This window comes from Scyliorhinus torazame, chromosome 20 (genome assembly GCF_047496885.1).
Source record: "Scyliorhinus torazame isolate Kashiwa2021f chromosome 20, sScyTor2.1, whole genome shotgun sequence".
Lineage (NCBI taxonomy): Eukaryota > Metazoa > Chordata > Chondrichthyes > Carcharhiniformes > Scyliorhinidae > Scyliorhinus > Scyliorhinus torazame.
The window spans coordinates 89,765,029-89,786,254 of NC_092726.1; the positions used below are offsets into that span (position 1 = coordinate 89,765,029).

A 21,226-nucleotide genomic window follows, 5' to 3' on the forward strand; every position below is an offset into this window, starting at 1 on the left:
CCACACACACAAACACTAACCCCCCATCACGCACATTAACCCTCCCCCTACACACACACTAACCCCTCAACACACACGCCAAATACCCCACACACACTACCACTCCCACAAACACAACTCCCGCAAACACACTAACCTCCCACACACACAAACCCCCCACACCCACACTAACAAAACCCACACACACTAACCCACCCCACACACACACAATCCCACTCCCACACACACAATCCCCCCCCCCACACACACACTAACCCCCCCCTCACACACTCACTAACCCCACACACAGACTAACCCCCCCAATCACTAAAACCCCCACACACACAAACACCCCCACACACAGACAATAACCCCACACACACACACAACCCCCCCACACACACACACACACTAACCCTTCCACACACACACACACACATTAATCCCCACACACACTAACCCCACACACACACACAAACCCCCAAACACTAACCCCCCCCACACACACACAACCCCCCGCACACACAGACACTAACCCCCCCACACACACACAAACCCCCCCCACACACATACTAACCCCTCCACACACTAACCCCCCTCACACACACTAACCCCCCCCACACACACACACACACTAACCGCACACACACACTATCCCCCACACTGTAACCCCCCACACCCACACTAACCCTCCCACACAGTAACACCCCCACACACACTAACCCCCACACACACGAAACCCCCGCACACACACTAACCCCCACAATCACACAGTAATCCCACACACACACGAACCCCCCCACACCCACACAACCCACCCACACACACTAATCCCCCACACAGACTAACCCCCCACATCCACACTAACCCCCACACACACTAACACATCCCCACTCACACTAACCCCCACACACACTATTACCCCCAACCAAGCACACTAAACCCCACACGCACACACTAACGCCCCACTCACACTAACCCCCCACACACACTAACCCCTGACACACACACTAAACCCCACCACACACACTAACCACACACACACACTAACCCCCCCCCACACACACTAACCCCCCACACAGACAAACCCCTCCACGCACACTAGCCCTCACACACACACTAACCCCTCCACACACACTAACCCCCCACACTCACACTAATGCCCCGCCACACACACTAGCCCCTCCACACACACTAACCCCCACACACACACTAACCCCTCCACACACACTAACCCCCCACACTCAAACTAACCCTCCACACACACTAACCCCCACACACATACTACCCCCCCTCCAAGACACTGATCCCCCCCCCACACACTAACCCCACCACACACACTAACCCTCCCACACACACACTAACCCCCCACACAAAAATAAAACCTCCACACAAACTAACCCCCACACACACTGATTCCCCACACACACACTAACCCCCCCCCCCCACACACACACACTAACCCCCCCCCACACACACTAACCCTCCCACACACTAATCCCCCCCACAGACACTGACCCCCACGCACTCACTAACTCCGCACACACGCACAGTAACCCCCCCACACACACTAACCCCCCCCCACACGTACTACCCCCATACACACACACACACAAACCCCCCCACGCACTCACTAACCCCCCCCCCCACACACACACACCAACACCCCACACACACACTAACCCCCCCACACACACTAACCCCCCCCACAGATACAACCCCTCCCCCCACACACGAACACCCCCAACACACACTAATCCCCCTCCACACACACAGACACACACCGATTCCACGCCACTCACTATTACCCCCCCAGACACTCTAAACCCCCACCACACACTAAACAACCCCACACAAACTGACACCCGAAAGACACTAGCCTATGCACACACACACTATTCCCCCCCCCCCCACACATACTAACCCCCCTTACACACACACTAACCCCCCCTCACATAAACACTAACCCCCCTCACACACAGACTAACCCCCTCCACACACACACTAACACCCCCCCACACACACACGCACACGAACGGCCCACACACACTAGCCCCCAACTCACAAACACAAAACCCCACACACACTAAAACCCCTTACACACGCTAACCCGACAACACACACACTAGCCTCCCACGCACAGACTGACCCTACACACATATTAACACCCCCACACACAGTCACACTAACCCACGCCCCACACACATACACTAACCCCCCCAACACACACTAAACCCCACACACGCACTGACAACCCCACACTATCCCATCCACACACACACACACTAACCCACCCACACACACTAACCCACCCACACACACACACACTAACCCCTCCCACACACACATGAACCCTCCCACACATACTAACCACAGCCTCACAAACACACACACTAACCCCCACAGATACTAAGCCTCCACACACATTTGCACCCCCACACACACACACTAAACACCGCACACACACAATAACCCACTCGCACACACTAACCCCCCACACACGTACTCTAAACTCCCCCACACACACTGCCCCCTCAAACACACTAACCCCCCTCCCCCACACACATTAAATACCCCCCACACACAAACGCTAGCTACCCCACACACAATAACCCCCACACACACTAACACCCCCACACACACGGACCACTCGCCAAACACACTTACCCACCCACACACACCACCGACAACACACACTAAACCCCCCCAGACTGACTCCCCGCACACACCAACCCCCCACACACACAGTAACCCACCCACACACACTAACCACCCCCACACAGACACTAACTCCCCACACACACTTGCACCTCCCCCACACACTAACCCACCCACACACACTAACCAACACCTCCCACACACACCCTAACCCACACACACACTAACCCCAACACACACACTAACCGCCCACACACACTAACACCACCCCCACTCATTATTACCCCACCAGACACACTAACCCCCCACACACTAAACAGCCCCACACACACTGAAACCACACAGACACTAACCTTCACACACAGATGTACCCCCCTCACACACAATCTAAACCCCCTTACACACACTAACCCCCTCACACACACGAATCCCTCCCACCCCACACACATACTAACCCCCCTCAAACACACGAAACCCCCTCACACATACACTAGCCCCCTCACACGCTAACTCCCCGACACACACTAAGCCCCGCCAGACACACAACCCTCCCACACACACTAACTCCCCGACACACACTCAGCCCCCCACACACAACGCCCCCCCCCCACGCACACTCACTAACACCCCCACAAACACTAACCCCCCACACACACTGACCCCCCCCACAGACACAACCCCACCCACACACTAACACCCCACACAAACTAACCCCCCCCCCACAATAACCACCCACACACAAAAAAAAAACCTCCACACACAAGAACCCACCCACACACACTAACCCCCCACACATACTATCCCCCCCACACACACTGATTCCCCCACACACACTCACCCCCCCACACACACTCACCCCCACACACACACACTAACCCCCCCCACACACACATTAACCCCACACACACATTAGGCCCCCACACACACACTAACCCCCCCACACACACACTAACCCCCCCCACACACACTAACCCCCAACACACACACTAACTCCCCCATACACACTCTAACCCCACCCACACACACTAACGCCCCCCCCACACACATGCTAATCCCCCCACACACACTAACCACCCCACACACACTAATACCCCCAAACACTAAACCCCCCACACACACTAACCCACCCACACACACTAACTCCCCCACACAGACACTAACCCCCACACACACTAACCCCCACACACACTACCCCCCACACAAACACTAACACCCCACACACACTAATCCCCCCCCCACACACTAACCCCCCACACACACTGACCCCCCACACAGACACTAACTCGCCCCCCACACACTAACCCCCCCCCCAAGCACTAACCCCCCAAAACATTACCACCCCCACACACAAAAAAAAAACCCACACACTAAACCCCCACACACGCTAACCCCCCACACATACTAACCCCCCCAGACACTGAACTCCCCATACACACTAAAACCCCCACACACACTAACACTCCCACACAAACTAACCCCCCCAAACACACTGACCACCCCAGACACACTAACCCCCCTCCCCCACACACTAAACCTCTCCCACACAAACTAACCCCCCTCACACACTAACCCCCCCACAAACACTAAACCCCCCACACACACACTCTAACCACCCACACACACTAACCCCCCCACACACACACTAACGCACACTAACCCCTCCCCACCTATACTACCCCTACACACACACTGACCCCCAACACACACAAATCTCCCTCGCACTCACTAACCCCCCCCCCCACACAGACTAACCCCCCCCCACACACACACACAGTAAACCACCCCCACACACACACTAACCCCACACACACACTCTCCCCCCACACACACTACCCCCCCACACTCATACTACCCCCCCACACACTGACCCCCCACACACACTAACCCTCCCACACACACTAACCCCCCACACACACAATTCCCCCATGCACCCACTAACCCCCCCCCCACACACACACTAACCCCCCCCCACACAAACACACTAACCCCCCCACACTCTAATACCCCCACACACACTAACCCCCCCCACACACACAACCCCTCCCCACACACACTAATCCCCCCCACACATACATACACACGCTAACCCCACCCCACACACTATTACCCCCAGACACACTTTTTTTTATTCAAAAAAATATACTTTATTCATAAAATTTATCATAAGCATTACAGTACATTTCGAACTGTCTTGACTGTACATTTATGTCAGAGTAACACATTGCCTTGACTTTCTTCCATTCAATTTTCATAATATTACACACCCTTGACTCCAGATTTGATCTGGAACTTTTCTGATTCCCACCCATTGATTGAGACTGCGCTATAGATGTTGGTGTAGAGCAGTTTGATCCAATTGAGAATTCCTTGCCCAGACCCCATTTTAGACAGCACATCCATCATGTAGGTGTGCGATATTCTGTCAAAAGCCTTCTCCTGGTCAAGGCTGATGAGGCAGATGTCCACCCTCCTGTCCTGCACGAGGCTATCAGAGATCTTTCTGTCGGGTACAGCACAGGTCTGGTCAGGGTAGATCACCGAATCCAGAGCAGACCTGACCCGATTGGCGATGACCTTGGCTAGAATTTTGCAATCCACATTCAACAGTGAAATGGGTCGCCAATTTCGAATTTCTTCCCTTTTCCCCTTCTGCTTGTAGATGAGGGTGATGATGCCTTTCCTCATGGACTCTGACATGCTGCCTTCCAGAAGCATACTCTCGTACACTTCCAGCAGGTCTGGACCGATCCAGTCCCACAGAGCCGAATACAACTCAACCGGTAAGCCGTCGCTTCCGGGAGTTTTACTCGTCTCGAAGGACTTGACAGCCTTTGTCAGCTCGTCCAGAGTTAGTGGTTTGTCCAGGTTTTCCAGCTCGCCGTCGCCCATGACCTCCGTGATAGTCGACAGGATGGCCTGGGAAATAGTGCTATCTGTTGGCTTCAGATCATACAGTCCGGCAGAAAAGGATTGGCTGATCCTCAGGATGTCAGACTGCGATGACTTTTCAGAGCCATCTTCTTCCTTCAGGCTGCTGATCACAGAGGTCTCTCTGTGCACCTTTTGGAAGATGAAGCGTTAGCACTTTTCATCCTGTTCCACGGAGCGGACTCTGGAACGGAAGAAAGCCTTGGAGGCCTCCGAGGTATAGAGCGAGGCTTGCTGGCACTTCACCTCTTGGAGATCCTCCTTGACATCCAACCCCATTGACTGCAGCTGGAGCAAACTCTGCATTCTTTTCTCGAGCCTGGGCATGACGACTCGTCGCACTCTCACCTTTTGAACCCCATTGAGGATGAAAAACCTTTTGATGTTCCCCTTGGTTGCTTCCCACCATAGATGTGGAGACTCAAAGAGGGGTTTCGCTGTTCTCCAACCTTTGTAATCTCTCCTGAGTTCATCGAGGTTCTCAGGGGTCAGCAGTTTTACATTTAGCTTCCATGTCCCCCTGCCTACCCCCTGGTCTTCCTGCAGGTGGCATTCGGCCAGTAGGAGGCAGTGGTCAGAGAAAAACACCGGCGTTACGTCGGTGGACCTGACCGTGAAAGCTCGGGACACAAAAAAGAAGTCTATCCTGGAGCGGACGGACCCGTCTGGCCGTGACCATGTGTATCTACGCTGCGCTCCGTCTGCAGGGTTGCTGCAGACGTCGAGCAGCTTGGCGTCTTTTACCGTTTCCATCAGGAGTCTGGACGTAGCGTCTAGTTTGCTGTCGGCTCTGCTGGATCGTCCAGCCGCATCGATGATGCAGTTGAAGTCACCACCCAGGATGACCGGCTTGGAGGTGGCCAACAGCAGTGGGAGTTGCTGAAGGACTGCCAGCCGCTCACTTTTTACGGCCGGGGCGTACACATTAATAAGTCTGAGAGGGGTGTTTTTGTATTTCACGTCTGCTACGAGGAGGCGCCCGCCCACCACCTCCTTAACGTCGGAGATGCTGAAGTTGCCTCCCCGCAGCAGAATACCCAGGCAGGAGGAGCGGCAGTCGTTTCCTCCTGACCAGATGGATGATCCGTGGGACCGCCAGCTCGACCAGCGCCTGTAGTGGCTGATGTGCGGGATTCCGCACTCCTGCAGGAACAGTAGGTCGGCTTTCACATTTCCCAAATAGTTGAGTGTGGCTACACACCATTTATGGATGCAATTTTTAAACACATTATAAAAAGGTAGATTTACCAGTCTCAAGAGTCCAGAGTCTATACAGTTGGCTGTTCCAACTGTTGGATGTTCCCCAGCATGCCAGTGGTGCTCGCAAACTTTAGCACAGTTGCAGGGCTGAGAAAACTGTTCTGGTCCGCACTGGCCCCGTGATTTCGATGCAGATGCATTGGGGGGGGGGAGGGGTGGTGTAGCCCTGGCGTTCGTCGTGGCAGTCAGTAGGTGTTGGGGTTGCAGGCCGGTCTTCGCCTGGGTTGTTGCTGCTCGTTACTATCGGGGGTTGGTCTGTGACCTTGTTTTCTTCCCGGTCGGTGGTCTGGGGGGTCTGTGCCTCCCGTTCCACGTGGTGCTTTGCCTCTTTATTTGAGGCCGATTCTTGTCCTGTTGTCCCTCATCGGATGAGGTCTCGGCGCTAAGTGCGCTGGCTGAAAGGTGTCGCTTTTTGCCACTACCCCTCGGTGGGTTCTTCAGATTGTTTTTTTGTTTCCTCTTTCGTTTGTCCCTGTTCATTGTTTCCCAGGGCTCTTTATTCTTTGTCCTATCCTCTTCCTCTTCCATTGAGTGTTCCTCATCAGATGGGGCTGGGGCTGGGTTGTCAGGGAGTGCTGGGGCCTACTCTTTTTTGGGGGCCCTTCTGTTGCTCTTCCGCATTCTGTGCCGTGGTGTCTTTTTCGGTGGAGGGTGTATGGACCTCCTCTCTGGTCGCCTTTTTGACTCCGCTGCTGATGATCTGTGCATATGTCGCCCCGCGTTTCGGGCAGGCCCTGTAAAGATGGCCGGCCTCCCCACACAGGTTGCAGCACTTGTCTTCCTTGCAGTCCTTAGTCATGTGTCCCTCCTGCCTGCAGTTTTTGCAGAAGGTCACACTGCAGTTTGCGGCAACATGCCCCGTTTTGCCACAGGTGTGGCATACTCGTGGCTGTCCCACGTAGTAGAGGTAGCCACGATTTACTCCAATAGCGAAATTGGAGGGGGGATGCAGGATGGCTCCGTTGCTGTCCGTTCTTAGGGTCACCTTGACCTGGTGCTCACTTGTCCAGATGCCAAAGATGTCTTTCACTTGCACGCTGTCACTTTTCAGCTCAGCGTACCTGGCGAGGAACGTGAGCACATCAGACACAGGGATGTGGGGGTTGTACGTGTGCAGTGTAACAACCCGATTTCGCTGCGCCGATAGCGTAAACAGAGGCTCCGCAGTCAGGATCGACAGGGGACTCTGGTTACCTTTTTCCTTGAAGACGTTCAAGAATTTGATGCACGCTGCGACGCTCTTGAAGGTGACATCAAAGAAACCATTCTTGTGGAAGTTTTGCAAGCAGAAGATTTCTGTTGCTTTAAACCCACAACACTCGAGCAGCACCCGCTTCACGAAGAGTATCCGGTCCAAAGGTGACTCTCCTTCCGTTTTCTTTACTGTGATTCGGACAGTGTTTCGCACTCCCCAGCCTGGTGGTCGGGATGCAGCTGCATCCATAGCTCGCACGTTGGGTGTGAAACTGTATCGGCATTAGGCCTAAACCAGAGGTTTAGGCCAGCATGTAGATCCACCAATAGCAGCCAAGGTCCAAACTTTTCCTCTTTGACGACTTCAATCCCTCCTAGTTCTCCAATCCACGATCGTCATCGAAATCCTCAGCTTCCCTCGATCAAATGAGACTACACTTGATCTGAGCCAAAAGGCCGAGAAGCGATAGCCCATATTTTCCGGCTATGGCCCTTGTCCTCCTCGTCCACCGGCATTCAGGTGCACCTTGCTGCGCTCGACTGTGCTTTGGAACTTTAGTCTACGGTCACTGTTGGTCAATAGACCTCCAGCTTGGCCGAGCACGGTGGAGTCTGTGTATGCAGAACCAGTAAAACAGGGTGGCATCGTCTGGCACGCCTTCCACTGTCGTCACCAGAAGAAATGGAGACGCTGTGAAGGCCCAGTGACACCCAACGCAGGGAGTCGAAGAAACCTCCAGCTTTGCCGAACAAAGGGCAGTCCGTGCAAGCAGCAAGTACTGACGGAATCCAACAGGCGGCAATGTCTAGTCTCACTGAGCTCCACCCTGGCGTGTTGGTCGTGGAGTTAGGAGAACGAAAAGAGACGCCGTGAAGGTATACCTACATCCAAATCAGGATGCCGTTCAATCAGTCGCCACACTTCCCTGTTGTGCAGGATGATGGGCTGTGGTAACTGAAGTGAGGAGAAGGCAAGTCGGCATCCTGGGGTGAGGGTGAGTGGCCTGTAAGAAGCAGCAGGAAATCTGTGTGGCAGATCAGCTGAAAACGGAGCCTGGCTGCCGCAAGTCCGCGAGTCCATCGGCTCACAACATTAGTGCCCGAAGCGCCCGCCAGCAGAAAAGCTAGCAATGCTTTGGAGCCTGAAAGGCTTTAATTTGGTCAGGATGAGACAACTGGACAAGAGAGAAAAGGGGAAGCCAGGTATTGCGCCATTTTCTCCTTTTGTATTTTTGGCTCCCCAAAGTGGGGTGAAGGCACCATTCCTGGAAGCATTGCAAGATCAGGTTGATGCGTGGAGCGGAAGGAGCAAGCCCCTGAACCATCTCCGAGTCCCAAAAATTAATTTAATATTCGGTCCCCAGATAGGGGACATATCAGATATTAAACAGATAAGAACAGATACTACACTTGATCTGAACCAAAAGGCCGAGAAGCGATTGCCCATGTTTTCCGGCTATTTCCCTAGTTATCCGTTTACCCTTAATGAGCTGGTAAAACTACTTAGGACGTTCGTTCATTTGACCTGCCTGTCTCCTCTCATGTACCGTTTTTGCTATCCTAGTTTCCTAAGTTCCCAGTCCACATTGCCTCGCTGCGCCGAGGAACCGGGTTCGACCCCGGGTCACTGCCCACGTGGAGTTTGCACATTCTCCCCGGTTCTGTTGGGTGTCACCCCATCTCAAAGATGTGGGAGGTAGGTGGATTAGCCACCATAAATTGGAAAAATAATTGACTACTCTAAATTTTAAGAACTGTGTATTTCATTGTAAAACAGAAAAGAGGCTGTCAGAGACCCCAGAGATTGTTCTACACGGTGAATCTGTGCAGCGCAGAGGCCAGGCGGCTGCAATCCGGTGTCACAGTGGTTTGCACGCTTGCCTCAGAGCGCCAGCAACCCAGGTTCAATACCAGCCTCGGATGTCTGTCCATGTGGAGTTTGCACTTTCTCTGACACGGTTTCCTCTGGGTGCTCTGTTTTCCTCCCACAGTCCAAATATGTGCAGGTCAGGTGGATTCGCCGTGCCAAATTGCCCTTTAGGTTAGATTGGGTTGCGGGAATGTGGATATGGTTGCGGTGTGGGCTTAAATAGGTTGCTCTTTCTAAGGGCTGGTGCAGACTCGTTGGGCCGAATGACCCGCCTTCCGCACTGTAGGGATTCTATGATTCTATAAAGAATCGTAACCTACATTCGAGCCTGACGTGGGATTCCGAAACAATCCAAGGCGAATGGCACAGACAGATTGGCTTCTGAAGTACAGCTTGGGTCAGTGGGTGTGGACAGTGGTTGGGAAATCAAACACATACATGTTCGGCAGCAGGGCAGGTGCATGTGTCCGTTGGAGCACCAGGTTAGAACGGAACTGCGAAATATTGCTCCAGACTATATCTGGATGTGTTCAGCAGAGTGCACTGGGGACACGCAGATCTCGTACAGCTCAGCTTGATCTGTTTTTATGAACAATAGAGCCAAAAATGACACAGAAAAGTCAGGCCAAAGTATATCTGGATGTAGTGCACTGATGTGTGAACAGCAGTGTGGATAGGAAGGCAGAATTGTCCTTCTAAAGTTCACCAGCTTCTTCAATATAGAACAGTCGGCTGGATAGGAAAACAATTATTCTTCCTGAGTATTGCTGGATTTGGTGTTGTGGAAAGTCCAGTGGATTGGCACACTAACTAAGGTGGGATTTATGCAGTAGAGCAATTGGGGGCAGAGGATCTATCCATTTCTATCTTTTAAAAACATCTTAATGACGTTGAAGACGTGTTTAAATTCCCCCTAACCTCCTGCAGCTCCAGAAAGATGAATCCCAGCTTCTACACACAACTGGGTTGCAGGACAGCCACATCCATCGTCACAGGGATGTGTGGGGCGGGCGGGACGATGAGGAACGAGGGTTTACCACTGCGCTATCCTTCTCCCAGTTTTACTGGTGCTTCCAGTCCCATTTTCAGTCTGCCTCACAACTAGCGTGCCCCGTCCATCGATGAACTGTTTCATTCCTAAGCTGAGGGCTTGTAGGTGAATAACCCCTGGTAGAAGGTCTCAAATGCCTCGTAGACATCGTTTAGCTCTGCCACTGGATTCGGTCTGCTGCGTCTAATCTGAGCTATTACCCCCGCGGCTGCCTGCTTTCTCAGCCGGTGAACCAGCAGTGGCTGGCTTTATCTCCGTGTTCGTAAAGGGCCTCCCGTGCCTGGCGGAGTTGCTGCACTGCTTCCCTCGTGGAGAGCAGGTCAAAGTCCATTTGTAGCTTTTTCCTCTCCGCCAGGAGTTCTTTGGGCGAGTCCTCAGAGTATCGCCCGCCTACCTCCAGTATGAAGTCCACAACTGTCGCCTAGCCGCCCTCTCTACCTTGTCTCTACGTGCGTTCTAGGCCATGATATCACCCCTGATCACAGCCTTCGTGGCCTCCCAGAACGTGAAGGGCGAGACTTCCCCATTTTAGTCATTAGTAATATAGCCATCTGTGGCCTGTGATATTTTCTTGCACAAAGCCTTATGGGCAAGTCGGGCCATGTCCAACCTCCATGTGGGGGGGCGGGGTAGCAGGCATTGAGCAAAAACGCAGTAATCTGGCTGCATATTAATATGGAACCATATTGAAATGGAACAGCATTAATATGGCTCAATATTAATATGGAACATTATTAGTATGGAACAGTGTTAATATGGCTGCATATTAACTTGGAACCGTATTAATATGGAATAGTATTAATATGGCTGAATATTAATATGGAACAGTACTAATATGGAACAGTATTAACATGGAACCATATCTTCACAGCTCCAGGATCCCAGATTTGATTCCTAGCTTGGGTCACTCTCTTTGCGGAGCCGGCATGTTCTCCCGGTGTCTGCGTGCATTTCCTGCGGGTGCTCCGGTTTCCTCCCACAAGGCCCGAAAGACGTGCGTGTTAGGTGAATTGGACATTCTGAATTCTCCCTCTGTGTAACCGAACAGGTGCCAGAATGTGGCGACGAAGGGCTTTTCACAGTAACTTCGTTGTTGTGTTAATGTAAGACTACTTATGACAAAGATGATTATTATTAATATAGAATGTGGCTGGATGTTAATATGGAACTGTGTTACTATGGAACTGTGTTAATATAGCCGGATATTAATATGGCCAGATATTAATATGGAACAGTACTAATATGGAACAGTATTAACATGGCTGGATATTAATATGGAACAGTAATCATATAGAACAGTATTAATATGGAACACTACTAATATGGAAAAGTTATAATATGAACGAATATTAATATGGAACAGTGTTTATATGCTGGACATTAATATGGAACAGTACTAATTTGTAACGGTCTTAAAATGAAGCAGCACTAATAGGGAACAGTATTAATATGGAAGAGTATTAATATGGAACAGAATTAATATGGAACAGTATTAAATTGGAGCAGTATTAATATGACTGGACATTAATATGGCACCGTACTCAAATATAACAGGACGATATGGAAAAGGATTAATGTGGAAGAATATTAACATGGAACAGTATTAATATGGAGCCGTATTAATATGGCTGCATATTAAAATGGAACAGAATTAATATGCTGGATAGAAATATGGAACAGTATTAATTTGGCTGGATCCCGTTGAGTTTCTGGAAGGGCATATACTGGCCTCGAGAAAGGTGTTTTTTTAGGTCTCCAAAGCAATTCGCTTTACATAAACAAGTTTAATGTTTAAAAACATGATTTATTATCGGGCACATTTTAAGTCCGAATACAGTAGGGCACTTTTAATGGGTGTGTTACTGTAATGCTCTGTTTAAATAAGGTCTGTTTGACTGTAGGGCACTGTTTAAATACATTTGATTGGCTATAGGGCACTGTTGAATGCATTTGGTTTACTGGAGGGCACTTTTTAAAACACTTAATTTCCTGTAGGGCACTGTTTAAATGCATCTGATTTGCTGTAGGGCACTGTTTAAATGCATCTGATTTGCTGTAGGACACTGTATAAATGCATTTGATTTACTTAAGGACACTGTATAAATGCATTTGATTTACTGTAGGACACTGTTTAAATGCATTTGATTTGCTGTAGGACACTGTTTAAATGCATTTGATTTACTGTAGGGCACTGTATAAATGAATTTGATTTACTGTAGGACACTGTTTAAATGCATTTGATTTGCTGTAGGACACTGTTTAAATGCATTTGATTTGCTGTAGGACACTGTTTAAATGCATTTGATTTACTGTAGGGCACTGTTTAAATGCATTTGATTTACTGTAGGACACTGTTTAAATGCATTTGATTTGCTGTAGGACACTGTTTAAATGCATTTGATTTACTGTAGGACACTGTTTAAATGCATTTGATTTGCTGTAGGACACTGTATAAATGCATTTGATTTACTGTAGGGCACTGTATAAATGCATTTGATTTACTGTAGGACACTGTTTAAATGCATTTGATTTGCTGTAGGACACTGTATAAATGCATTTGATTTACTGTAGGACACTGTTTAAATGCATTTGATTTACTGTAGGACACTGTTTAAATGCATTTGATTTGCTGTAGGACACTGTATAAATGCATTTGATTTACTGTAGGACACTGTTTAAATGCATTTGATTTGCTGTAGGACACTGTTTAAATGCATTTGATTTGCTGTAGGGCACTGTATAAATGCATTTGATTTACTGTAGGGCACTGTATAAATGCATTTGATTTCCTGTAGGACACTGTATAAATGCATTTGATTTACTGTAGGACACTGTTTAAATGCATTTGATTTCCTGTAGGGCACTGTTTAAATGCATTTGATTTACTTAAGGACACTGTATAAATGCATTTGATTTCCTGTAGGGCACTATTTAAATGCATTTGAGTGTTGGGCACTCTTTAAATGCATTTACTTTACTGTCGCAAACTGTTTAAAACATTTAGTATACTGTAGGGATGGATGCATTTGATTTACTGCAGGGCACTTTTTAAATGCATTTAGTTCACTGTAGGATACTGTTTAAATGCATTTGATTTATTGTAGCGCCTGTTTAAAAACATTTGATTTACTATGTCACTGTTTAAATGCAGTTGATTTAACAAAGAACACTGTTTAAATGCGTTTTATTTACAGGAGGGCACTATTTAAATGCATTTGAGTATCGGGCACTGTTTAAATTCAATTAGTTTACTGTAGGGAACAAAATGCATTTGATTTACTATAGGCACTGTTTAAATGCATTTGATTTACTGCAGGACACTGTTTAAATGCATTTGATTTACTGTAGGGAACTGTTTAAATGCATTTGATTTACTGTAGGGCTCTGTTTGAATGCATTTGATTGACTGTAGGGCTCTGTTGAAATGCATTTAATCTACTCGAGGGCACTGTTTAAATACAGTTGATGGACTGTTGTGCGCTATTTAATTATATTTGATTTACTGCAGTACACTGTTTAAATACTTTGGATGTATTCTGGGGCACTGTTTAAATACATTTGATGGACTGTCCGGCAGTTTAAATGCATTTGATTTACACCAGCGCACTGTTTAAATATATTTGATTTACTCGAGGGCACTGTTTAAATGCATTTAATCTACTCGAGGGCTCTGTTTAAATGCATTTAATTTACTCGAGGGCACTGTTTAAATACATTTGATGGACTGTTGTGCGCTATTTAATTATATTTGATTTACTGCAGTGCACTGTTTAAATACTTTGGATGTATTCTTGGGCACTGTTTAAATACATTTGATGGACTTTTGTGCGCTATTTAATTATATTTGATTTACTGCAGTGCACTGTTTAAATACTTTGGATGTATTCTGGGGCACTGTTTAAATACATTTGATGGACTGTTGTGCGCTATTTAATTATATTTGATTTACTGCAGTACACTGTTTAAATGCTTTGGATGTATTCTGGGGCACTGTTTAAATACATTTGATGGACTGTTGTGCGCTATTTAATTATATTTGATTTACTGCAGTACACTGTTTAAATACTTTGGATGTATTCTGGGGCACTGTTTAAATACATTTGATTTGCTGCAGGGCACTGTTTAAATGCCTTTAGTTTGCTGTCGGGCACTGTTTAAATGCATTTGATTTACTGTAGGGCACTGTTTCAATGCGTTTGATTTCGTGTCGGGCACTGTTTAACGCATTTAATTTATTCTAGGGCACAAATTGTAATACTTTTGATTTACTGTCAGGCACTGTTTAAATGCAATTAATTTACTATAAATCACTATTTAAATATATTTGGCTTACTGTAGGGCACTGTTTGAATGCATTTGATTTGCTTCAGGGCACTTTTTAAATGCATTTAGTTTACTGTGTCACTGTTTAAATGCATTTGATTTATTGCAGCGCCTGTTTAAATACATTTGATTTACTGTGTCACTGTTTAAAAACATTTGGATTACTGTAGGGCACTATTTAAATGCATTTGATTTACTATAAAGCACTGTTTAAAAACATTTGGTTTACTGTAGGGCATTGTTTAAATGCATTTGACTAAACGTAGGACACTGTTTAAATGCATTTGATTTACAGTCGGGCACTGTTGAAATGCATTTAATTTACTCGAGGGCACTGTTTAAATACAGTTGATGGACTGTTGTGCGCTATTTAATTATATTTGATTTACTGCAGTGCACTGTTTAAATACTTTGGATTTATTCTGGGGCACTGTTTCTGGATATTTGATTCACTGTAGGGCACTGTTTAAATGCCTTTAGTTTGCTGTAGGAAAAAGAAAGGGAGAAAGAAAGAGATAGAGAGGAATAAGAAAGAGAGGGAGAAGAAAATGAACCAGAGAGAGATAAGAAATCGAAAAGGTGAGAAAAGAAAGGAGAAAAGAAAGAATAGCCCCAGCAGAACAAAAAGAAAGATAAAGGGAGATACATACCAGGGGACAAAAATAAAGAGAGAGTGTTTGAACTTCAGAAAATGGCCATGAAAAATGACAGTCAGTTAAAATTGGTAGACGTAAAGGGAAACGTACAGTTGGATGATAGTGATGAGGATAGTGAGAAAAAGCTTCAAAGTTGAAGGCTTTGTTGAAATTTATTTAAATATGTCCAAGCATTGGCAAGGTTTGACGAGAAGGAGGTAGAAGCCTTTTTCATTTAATTTGAGAAGGTGGCTAAACAAATAAAATGGCCACAGGACATGTGGGTATTACTGATTCAAACAAAGCTGGAAGGTAGAGCTAGTGAAGTGTTTGCATCACTACCGGAGGAGGTGTCTGGGACGTATGCGGAGGTGACCAAATCCATCTTAGGTGCATATAAACTCGTGCACGAAGCTCACTGACAAAGGTTTAGAAATTTAACGAAAGAATTTGGTCATACATACATGGAGTTTGAAAGGCTCAAACAAATTAATTTTGATAGGTGGATAAGGGATTTGAAAATAGACCAAACGTATGAAGCTCTCAGAGAAATTATACTTTTGGAGGAGTTTAAAATTGAATTCCTGATGCAGTAATCACTCATGTGCAAGAACAGAGGGTTAAAATTGCGAGATTAGCAGCAAAATGGCAGATGATTATGAATTAGTTCATAAATCAAAGCTTGGTTTCCGGCATCAGTTTCAGCCTGTGAGGGATAGAAACTGGGGACATGAGAAATACTCAAGTGGTAAAAGTAAAGGTGATGTGATGGGATATAATAAGGACAGTGCACCTCAGAGTAAAATTCCAGGAGGGTGGAAGAGACATGAAAAGGTTAAAATGTTTTCACTGTAATAAACTAGGCCATGTAAAGTCACAGTGTTGGTGCTTGAAGAAAAGCGCTGGGAAGGCTGATGTGGTACAACAGGATAAGACAGTGGGGTTTGTTAAAGTGGTAAAGGAAAGCCCAAAAGAAGCGAAGGAGGTGCAAAAGATTGTACACCTGATCAAGAGGTGATTGATCAAATGGTGCCAGATCTCTTTCAAGAATTTACTTGTGTTGGTAAAGGTTACTCATGTGTATCATGATGACCAGGTAAAGAAGACACAACTTTAAGAGATACGGGAGATAGTCAATCTGTAATGGTCGGAGATGAGGAGTTTAGTTTGGGAAGAATGCTGCCAGAAAAGGTGGTAATATGTGGAATTAAGGGTGAGAGGAGTAGTGTTCAATTATATAAGGTAAGGTTGGAATGTCCAGTGAAGAGTGGTGAGGTGGTAGTAGGAGTAATAGAGAAACTATCTTGTCCAGGAATACAGTTTATCTTGGGTAATGATATAGCTGAATCGCAGGTGGGAGTGATGCCCACGGTAGTTGATAATCCAGTGGGAAATCAGACAACTGAAATGTTGAAGGATTTTTCGGGATTCTGTAGTTACAAGGTCGGAAAGTCACAGGTTAAGACAGGAGGGGAATTCAGAGAGTGAAGATGAAGTTGAAGTGCAATTATCAGAACCAACTTTTATCAGATGGTTGACAAAGAAAAAGATCAGGTGGAGGATGAGGCGAATATTTTTAATTCAGGAAAATTGGCATAGTTACAACATAAAGGTATAGAAATAAAACGGATGTATCAGAAACATACACGGAAGAGTGTATAACAGAGTGTTATTACCGTAAAAGCAATGGCTTGATGAGAAAATGGAGACCTTTATATATGCAGGCGGATGAAAAGTGGGCAGAAGTTCATCATGTCGTATTGCCGTTGGGTATGGAAAGGAGTTGTTGCGAGTTTCACATGAGGTACCAGCGGGAGGTCATTTGGGAATAAAGAAAACTTGAGCTAAAATACAAAAACAATTTTATTGGCCTGTACGCCAGAAAGATGTAATTAAATGTTGTCAGTCATGTCACACATGTCAGGTGACAGGGAAACCTCAAGCAGTGATAAAACCAGCGCCCTTAATACCCGTTGCAGCATTTGAGGAACCTTTTACAAGGGTCCTAATTGATTGCGTAGGGCAACTTCCTAAAACAAAAAGTTGGAATCAATATCTTTTGACGATAATGGACTCCGGTAACATTACAGCTAAAAAGATTCTGGAAGAATTACTTAAATTATTTACTAGCAATAGACGACCCACAGAAATACAACCGGATCAAGGATCAAATTTTACCTCCTGATTATTCAAAGAAGTTATGGATAGTTTAGGAATAAAACAATTTAAATCAACTGCGTACCACCCAGAATCGCAGGGAGTTTTAGAAAGGTGGCGTCAGAAATTAAAGACAATGTTGAGGGCTTAGTGTCACGATTATTGAGAGGATTGTGACAAAGAAAGTCCATTCGTACTGTTTGCAATTATGGCTGCACCTAATGAGTCAACCAAATTTAGTCCTTTTGAACTAAGTTTTCGTCATGAGGTAAGAGGACCACTTAAATTGATTGAGGAAAAATTGGTGAGTGATAAATCAGAAATTACATAATTGGATTACGTGTCAAATTTTAGGGAACGATTAAATAGAGCAGGTCAATTGGCTAGACAACATTTAAAAGTTGCACAAAATGCGATGAAACGGGCAGCGGACAAGAAATCCAAAGTTCGTAGTTTTGCCTGTGGAGATCAAGCTTTAGTATTGTTCCAAGTGGGAGGTGAACTTTTAAAAGCTAGGTTTTGTGGACCATATCAGATTGAAAGGAAATTAAGTGAATTGAATTACGTGGTAACAACAGCAGATAAAAGGAAGACTCACCGAGTGTGTCATGCGAATATGCTTAAAAGGTGCTTGGAAAGGGAAGGAGAGAAAAAGGTTTTAATGATTCTAACTCAAAATGACCAACCAAATCCAGATGACTGTGAATTTCACATAGCTCAAATTAAATTGGAAAAAGGGGCTGTTCTTAAAAATTGGGATAAATTGTAGAGTTACCTTCCAGAGGAAAAACGGACTGACCTCAAAGTTATCACATGGACAAGTTTGTGGACATAAATTGGGAAATACTAAAATGGCTATACATGATGTAGATGTGGGAAATGCTGTTCCAATCAAACGACATCCATATAGACTTAATCCTTTAAAATTGTCACAGGTTAACAAAGAGATTGAGATTATGCTTTAAAATGGCATAATTGAAGTGGGTTGCAGCCAATGGAGCTCGCCCATAGTGATGATACCAATACCAGACGGTACCCGACAGTTGTGTTTGGACAACAGAAAGGTTAATGCAGTTACAAGAACGGGCTCTTACCCTATCATACGTTTGGAGAATTGTATTGATAAAGTGGGACAATAGCTTTTATTTCCAAACTGGATTTACTTAAGGGTTACGGGCAGGTAACTTTATCCGATACGGCGAAGGAGATTTCAGCTTTTGTGACTCCAGATGGTGTATAACAATTCAAAGTTATGCCATTTGGCATGAAAAACGCCCCAGCCACGTTTAAATAGTTAACTAGCAAAGTTGTTTCAGGATTACCCAATTGTGTGGTATACATCGACGATCTGTTAATCCAGACATGGAAAGAATAGTTGAAACGTCTGATGGAATTATTCCATCGACTTCAGGAGGCGGGTTTGGTGATAAACCGAGCCAAAAGTGAATTTGGAAAACCCCAAGTCACTTTCATTGCGAAGTTTCCGATACCCTCAAACATAGGGAAATAATGCGATTTCTTGGCATGAGTGAATTTCATTGAACATTTAAGTAACATTTCATGTTGAAAGTGACTGTCAATCGAGAGGGGCTTCAGTTGAAGGAAGAAGAACAAAAATGGACTATATTATTATCCCTGTTAGCGTGTGTTGTTTTTAGAAACGCAAAAGTGTGTTTACTTCGTGCATTTCTTAAAGGATAGTGACAAGCTGAAAATGAAACCATCTTGAAGTTGATGGTTTATTTTTTTTCTTGGGCGGAGGTGTCATGTGAGAGTACCTTTAAGAAATGGGTGTTTAAGAAATGTACCTTTAAGAAACGGGTGTTTATCAGTGACGTCAGAGTATGGGTGGCGCTGGGCTGTCTGGCAGCTTTTTACTTTCGTTTTAGGCTGTTTGCTGCAGGGTGTGTTTTAGTTTCAGTGTTGGAGCTGAAGCCAGACAGAGCCGGAGTACTCTTGATCTCTCTGCCATGATGCGTCTATCTCTTGATCATTTGGTGAAGTCAGAATTATAAACGTTTTCAGGAGTGACGTTAACCAGATGTGCTTCTGTTAAAGGTTCTGTTTTTTGTAAGTCTTCTGGATGTTAAAAGGGCAGCGTTAGCATTACTTAGTGTTGTATTCTTTGGGGGTTGTAGTTGAATTAATGGTTGCTAAGATGTTCACTGTATGTTTTTTAAAAGGTTAACTTAAATTCATAGAATAAACATCGATTTGTTTTTTAAAATATATTTTCCATTTCTGCTGTACCACTCCTGTAGAGTGGGCCGTCTTCTCTCCATACCACAGTCTATTAAAAGTTCTGGGTCAGGTGGGTCAGGTGAAGTCCATGATACACTTTGGGAGTCTCTAAACCCTGGCCCATAACAAATAAGATTGATGTACTGGAGGGCACTATTTAAGTACATTTGGTTATTGTAGGACACTGCTTAAATGCGATTGATGTACAGTAGGGCACTGATTAAATGCATTTGGTTTACTGTAAAGTACTGTTTAAATGTATTTGATTTACTGTAGGGCACTGTTTAAATGCATTTGATTTACTGCAGGGCACTGTTTAAATCCAAGTGATTTTACATTAGGGCACTGGTTAAATACCTTTGGTTTGCTGTAGGGCACTGATTAAATGCATTTGATTTTCTTCAGAGCACAGTTTGAATGCATTTGCTTGAGTGTCGGGCACTGTTTAAACACATTTGATTTACTGTGGTGCACTGTATAAATGTATTTGGTTGACTGTCGGGCACAGTTTAAATGCATTTGATTTACTGTAGTGCACTGGATAAACGTATTTGGTTTATCGTAGGCCACTGTTTAAATGCGATTGACATACTGTAGGGCACTGTTTAAATGCATTTTATTTGCTATAGGACGATGTTTAAATGCATTTGACTTACTGCTGGGCACTGTTTAAATGTGTTTGACTTACTGTAGGACACTGTTTAAATGCATTTGATTTACTGTAGTGCACTGGATAAACGTATTTGGTTTATTGTCGGCCACTGTTTTCATGCATTTTATTTACTCTGGGGACACTGTTTAAATGAATTTAATTTACTGTAGGGCGCTGTTAAAATGCATTTGGTTTACTGCAGGGCACTTTCTAAATGCACGTGATTGAGTGTGGGCCACTGTTCAACTGCATTTGTGTTGTGCATGGCACTGTTAAGC

The 21,226-nt window shown here is 45.8% G+C and overlaps 1 non-coding gene across 1 annotated transcript; it reads right to left on the bottom strand.

The window, feature by feature from the left end:
- Positions 1–9,268: 9,268 nt before the first annotated feature.
- LOC140397750 (U2 spliceosomal RNA) lies at positions 9,269–9,459 on the bottom strand. The gene has a single exon (XR_011937179.1). It is a non-coding gene; the product is annotated as a U2 spliceosomal RNA (small nuclear RNA).
- Between the last annotated feature and the right edge of the window lie 11,767 nt (positions 9,460–21,226).